Source organism: Ictidomys tridecemlineatus, chromosome 2 (assembly GCF_052094955.1).
Source record: "Ictidomys tridecemlineatus isolate mIctTri1 chromosome 2, mIctTri1.hap1, whole genome shotgun sequence".
NCBI classification, from domain to species: domain Eukaryota; kingdom Metazoa; phylum Chordata; class Mammalia; order Rodentia; family Sciuridae; genus Ictidomys; species Ictidomys tridecemlineatus.
Genome location: NC_135478.1, coordinates 151,808,219 through 151,815,504, shown reverse-complemented (window position 1 = coordinate 151,815,504; position 7,286 = coordinate 151,808,219).

Genomic DNA, 7,286 nt, shown 5'->3' with positions numbered 1-7,286 from the left:
AGGTTACCTTAGCAACAGGCTGGAGCAGGGGCAGATTATCTTGATAAAGGTAGAGGAAGGGCTCTGGAGGAATTAACATTTCAATTCCTCCATTCTCTAGATCTGATCCTTGCCTATCTGCCTGTCTAATTCTGGCTTCAATGTTACAGAAAAAGAGCAAGGAACATAAAGAAAAGAGAAAATTGATTTGTCTGAGGCAGTCAGTTGTAAAAGAACCACAGATGGCTTCATGATCAAATCCTAGAGACAAGATTTTAGTCAGTAGAAAGAGGAGAGGCATTCCAGACCCAGAAGATCCTCAGAGGATGATTCTGGGGAAACCAAGAACTCCCCTTTCCTGCATGAATGAGGTGTTAAAGGGGAGAATGGAGTTAGAAAGACAAGCTGGGACACTACAGTGATCTGTGAGACTGAATTTTTCAGCCAGACAATGGAGAGCATCTAAGGATTGTGAGCAGCATACCAGACAAAATTTATCAGAGACAGTATGAAGGATGGCCTGAGATGGACAATTAGGGCAAATAAATACAGGAAGGAATTGTGATTGCATGAAGTGATTCAGCAGGCACAGGAAGAAAGAAAGGACTAAAAGGAAGGAATAAAGATAAACATAAGGTATTGCAAACCCAAAAGACAAAGAATAATCACCTATTATCACTCAGTTCTACATGTACCAACGAAAAGCATCAGAAGAATACCATGAGCTCAAATTAATGTAGCTTATTAGTAATCCACAAAAAGACAGAAGTTTTGAGATGAAGTTATACAAAGTGCTTCTTCTGGGGACTTATAGAATTAATAGGGCACAAGTAGGAGGTGTGGTAGAATTACTTAGCATCTGAGTAGGTAAGTTTCAAGGAAGAAAAAAAAACTCTCAGCTGTTTGCATTCAGCCAACATATACTTTAATATCTGCTTTTGACTAAAAGTTTAGTATCTTACAAATCATGTTATGTTAAAAACAGGTATACCTGAGAGCAGCAGCATATCAAGTTCTGCTTATGACTCACAATCATCCTTACATCATTTGCTGGTATTTCCAGGTAGACAGGAAAATAGCCAATGCAAAATAAAACTTCTCACTTTATGTTATTGACTCCACTAACTTGAGAAAACAAAGACACATACAAAATGTGGAATGCTCAATTTATAACAAGGATGAGGCTCTTATTTCTTCACATTACTTAACAAGTTAGCAATAATTAACAGATATTAAATAAGCCATCTCATTTCCTTTCAGTTAAGTTATAGAACACGAGGGTGGTCCTGGGGACCCACAAAGTACTTCCCCATCACATTTCTTTCAACACTTTAAATATTTCACTCCACTCTCTGTGTGTTTATTGAAGTCTACTGTAATTCTGATCCTTCTCTACAGTAAGGTGCTTTTTGTTTCTGGTTTCTCTTTGATTTTCTACAGTTTGAATATATTATGCCTAGGTATAGTTTTTGTTTGTTTGTTTGGGTATTTATCCTATTGAAGTTCTCTGAGTTTTCTGGGTCTGGGGTCTCATGTATTATTATTTTTGAAAAAAAAATCTCAGCCTTTTGTAATTCAAATAATTTTATCTTTAGATACAGAGTAGTCCAGGCCCCAAAGTGGAATAAAATATAAAACAGGTGTTCTTTTAGAATCACATTATTAGTATAAACTAACTGGCATGGCCAGATAGTGAGACGAGGACCATCAGTGAGAAGAGGACCTCACAGAAGTTTCAAGCCCAGGTAAAGAGTTAGGCGGAATGTAAGTTTACTGCCCTCAAAAGGAAGTGTGATGTAGATAAAGAAATTGCCAACTCTGAATAAGGACATCTATTCCTCACTGCCATTTTGTCTAACTAGCTATAAGGTCCTCATGAAATATTTTCCTGCTTGAAGTTGAGAGGTAATACTACAGAGTAAGTCAGAGTGGCAGGTAGGACAGGCTTGATGGACAAGCAATCAGTGCAGTCACAAAGAGCACCGAACTAAAAAAAAAAAAAAAAAAAAAAAAAAACCCTAACTTTGGCCCAGCACTATCCTGTCACTATCTTGAAACTCTTTAACTTTTAAATAAAGGGCCCACATTTTTGTTTTTCAAATCCCACAAATTACACAGCCTGTTTTGATGCCAGAGCTAAATAAAGTTGGCCATGGATTCAAAGCCCTGCCACATCACTTTTTAGTGGTATGACTTAGGGCATATTGTCCAACTTCTTTTAAACCTATTTCCTTCTCTATATACTTACAATTTAAAAAAATGATATGAGAATTGAAGGAACTAATTTATGAAAAATAGCATTGTACTACACACAAAGTCATAAATGGTAACTATTATTTGTTATCAACAATGATAAAATGAGGGTGTGTTAGTTATCTAATGCCATGTAACAAATTATCACAAAACTCCATGGCTTAAAACAACACTTATTTTCTCACAGTTCCTCTGGTTCAGTCTCTTGCCAGACTGCAATCAAAGCTCAAATGAGGAAGAATCTAATTTCTAGCCCCTTCAGGTGACTATTGGCAGAATTCAGTTCTTAGTGGAATGTTAAACTGAGGACCTCAGTTTCATGCTGGCTTTTGGCTGAAGAGCATTCTCTTCTTGCCTTGTGGGCCTCTCTCTAGAGCAATTCACAACATTGCAGTCTGTTTGTCTCAGAATGAAAGAGAGCCAGAGAGAGGAATATTGAGCAAAACAGAAGTCACAGTCTTTTGTATGCTGAGACCAAAAGAAGTCTATCACAATTTTTACCATATTTGATTTATTATAAGTAATCTATTAGGTCTATCACACATTCAAGAGGGCATTACAAAAGGACATTATTATTAGGGTGACTAAATTTAGTCACCCTAAAATTCATGTTGAAGTCCTAGTCCCAAAACCTTAGAATGTAATTGTATTTGGAGATAAACTCTTTAAAGAGGTAATAAGGTTAAACAAGGTCATATGGGTAGGTCTTTCTCGAATATGAGTAGTGTCCTCATAAGAAGAGAAAGAAGTACTAGGGATGCATGTGCACAGAGTAAAAATCATGTGAGGACGCAGTGAGAAGACAGTTATCTACAAGCCTAGGAGAGAAGCCTCAGAAGGAATCAAATCTGTCAATTCTTTTGATCTTGGACTTCTAGTCACCACAACTATGAGAAAATACATTGACGTGGTTTAAGACAGCTGGTCTGTTACATTTTGTTATGGTGGCCCTAGCAAACTAATACAGGAACAAATCAATGGAAGACAGAGATCAATGGAAACCATCTCAGAAGCTGCCACAGGATTGGACTAGTTTATTGTCAGGACCTACCAATAATCTCCTAAGAGGTTCTTCTGCTTTTGCAAAAAGGGACACATTTGGCACTCTCTAATATGCCATAGTAGCCTGAAGACCATTAAACTATCTTAAATGAACCTATATTGAGGAAATTGGAAGCTCAGTGATTTCACAGTCACCTACAGAGATGTCAGTTGGTGGAATAAATAAACTTAAGATTCTAACTTATATAGTCTTAGAGCAGAGCACTGAAAAGATGTTTGGATTCACCAGCATGTGTCCTACTTTTTTGTATTTCAAAACATTATATTACTTAAGATTAGATCTATTTTATTTGCCATCATATTTAGATCTATGCATACCCTAGGCATTCTCTGATCTAATCAGACAGCGAAAGTGTAACATACTTTCTTCCCCCTAAACTTTAAAAAAGAAAACTAAAAAAGGATTGTCGTATGCTGAGTTTCCTACAGCTACAGCATTTCAGAGAAGAGTCCTGCTCTTTAAAAATAAGAAATTAAGCTAATTTTTCTATGGAGATCTTTTCATTGTAAAATAACTTGTGGGAGTTCTCTTTGAAGCATTTGGAAATTTTAATAATCTAGCTACCCACCCATATCAACACTGTTATTAGAGACCCTTTTTACTTAAAAGGAAGTAAAACATGAAAAAAATCTGAAGAAAAATAGGATTAAGCCAAGCATATATGCCAACTCATCTCTTACTGACAACCATGTTAATTTAAAAAATGAAGTTGTCTTGAATTTCCAGTTCCAGCCATGATGACACAGTAGTGGCATTAGACAGCAATCAAAACAGTTAGGATCATTGAATAGAGTACAGTGACCCACACCTGTAAGCCCAGCAACTCATGAGACTGAGACAGGAGGATTTCAAGTTCAAAGCCAGTCTAAGTAGCTTAGCAACATCCTGCCTCAAAATAAAATTTTAAAAGGACTAGGGATGTAGCTCATTGGTAAAATATCGATAGGTTAGATTTCCAGTACTACAAAACCAAAAAGCTAGGCTCCTTGAAAGAAAAGAAGCAAATGAAGTGAGCTTCATTTTAACCCAGCTTGAGAAGTTGAATCTGAATAAAAAGTTGCATTCTCATTGGGCAGATGAAATAGGCTGAAACTTGAGACTACCACCATGGCTTTGTCCCTTATGTCTACTGCTGAAAAGGAGTTAAATGCACAAAGAACTCAAAAATGAACACCTGCCATTTTACTTCTCAGGTCCTTAATATTAGGCTTTACAACACTGTATAGGATGAGACACCCCACAGTCTAGAGAGCTGAACAGAAATTTCAGAGACTTCACAGTTTGAGTAAAAGGCTATTAGTAAACTCCCAGACTTTCAGGTAAGTTACTCACACACACACACACACACACACACACACACATGGGGAGGGGGGGAGTATGATGCCCTAGGAATATAAATTTACTCTCTAGGAGAAAGGACTACTTCCTAATAGTAAAATCAAGACTAAAATAAATCCACCATAAAAAAGCCTAAATCCAATTTTCACCAGAATCATGGTGAGCTGCCAGTAATTTAACTGCTAGTTAATTTAACTATTTGGTGAAAGATAACATAAGCCAGAGTTTCTATAAAGTATTATCCCTAATATTTATGAAAAATTACTATGAGAGAACTTGGTTAATATGACCTATTTCCAGGTGAAAGAAGCAGATAACCCAAATGTTGAAGTGAGCAGAAGACAACAAAATAACCAGAATCAATGTTTTTTTTTTAAAAAAAAAGAGGTAAAAATTTTAAAAAATAATGAGGTTGAGGAAATGAAGTAGAATAATAGAGAATTAGAATCTTTCTCTTAAAGAATCAAATAAACATCCAATAATTGTAAAATACATATTAGAAAGTAATAACTTATCAGATGGGCTCATAGTACAAAAGAAAACATAATTAATGGATTTGAAAACAGGTCAATGGAATATAACAAAACTGAAGCACACAGAGAAAAAAAAAGTCATCTTAAATCCATTATTAGGGAGGTACTCCCTATTTATCTTTTTTCTTTCTTCCAAGCAAATTATTTTTCTAACTAGAAAAAAAAAAACAAACAATGTAGAATTGGGATTCAAAACATTTACCTGAGTAAATTCTGTACAATATTTAAAGATTAACCTTGGGTACAATTATTAAACAAAAAGAATTTCTAGACAATTCTAACTCACCTTTTCCAAGCCTTCATTCTCTCCTCATTCAGTCCAGAAGTCAAACCACTGGGATTCCATCTTAGTTATCTTTGTCTAACTACAGCTTCCCATATGTACTTCTCACCTCTTGAGTAGTGCCTGCTTCTTGCATATAACCCTCACTTTTTAAAATGTACCAGATGGGCATAGTTGCACACACCTGAAATCCCAGCAGCTTTGGAGATCAAGGCAGGAGGATTCCAAGTTCGAGGCCAGCCTCAGTAACTAAGTGAGACCTGCCTCAAAAAAAAAAAAAAAAAAAAAAAGACTGGGGATGTACTTCAGAGGTAAGGTGCCTGTGGGGTTAATCACCAGTATGAAAATAAATAAATAAATAAATAAAAATCCAATGATGAATCTTCATAAAAATTCTTCTTAAACCCTAGTTCTTAACTATTAGTAGAGTGCAAGATTTTAGGAGGTTAAGAAAACAGTTGCTGAGAAAGTAGGGAGCAGAGTATAAATTTCACAAACCTCACAAAAATGGGGTTTTGATAGAAAACACTCTATGCCATGTCTTTTTGCCCCACCAAATACTGGCCCCAACGTGTCAGGTACTATTTTAGATGTTAGGAATATAGTAATGAACAAAGTAACTAGGTTTTGCCCCTATGGTGAGAAAGATAGGTAAATAGAAAGTTTGGGGGAGGGAATAGTTATAGTGAGGAAGAAGGAATGGGTGTCAGAGTCCTGTAATTCAGGGCTGGGGATGTGGCTCAAGCGGTAGTGCGCTCGCCTGGCATGCGTATGGCCGGGGTTCGATCCTCAGCACAGCATACAAAGATGTTGTGTCCACTGAAAACTAAAAAATAAATATTAAAAAAAAATTCTCTCTCTTAAAAAAAAAAAGAATCCTATAATTCATGCACTCCTTTGCTTCACTTTAAAAATATAGCAGCAAACACAGTACTGAATTTAGGGAGCTCACAAACTAGAAGCACTCACACACACAATCATACAAATATATATACACAAAAATAAGTTATGGTATAAAGTTTCTTATTTCACATAAGGATCAGGGAAGTCCTAACAAGATGACATTTGTACAGATTAGAAAAAGTAAGTCAAGCATATAGGTATTCAGGGGAAAAGAATTCTAGAATAGTGCAGACTCCAAGGTGAGAACACACCTGGCCACTTTATGGGACAGAAAGAGACAAAAACAGCAAGAGTTGTGGACAACAAAGAGACACAGGCATATAAGGCCTCATAACATAGGGTCACTTAGGTCATGGAAAGTGAGGTTCACATTGGATGTTATGGGGAAGCAAGAGGGTACTGCAAGTTTAGGCAGCAATTCTTAAACAAGAGTTCTATCAGAAACACCTGGATTTGGTTTAAGGTATGGATTGATCATACAAAAACCTGTAGTTTTTTAAAAACTAAAAATTGGAAACCTATGCATGTCTACATCATACCCCCATTCATATCTGTACCATGAACTACTACTCAGCAAAAACAAAGGAATTAACTTTTTGAAATTTGTTTTAGTTATACTTGACAATAGAATGCATCCACTTTGATATATCATACATAGATACGATATAATTTCTCATTTTTCTGAGTGTACATGTTGCAGAATCATATTGGTCATGTAGTCTCTCCTCCCTCCCCTCCCATCATCTTGCTCTACCTAATCTAAGGTTACACTATTCTTCCCTAGTGCCCCCCACCTCATTATGAACTAGCATCCACATATTGGAGAAAACATTTGGTCTTTGGTTGTGTAGAATTGGCTTGATATTCTCCAACTCCAACCATCAGTGGCAAATGCCATAATTTCACTCTTATTTAAAGCTGAGTAATATTCCAT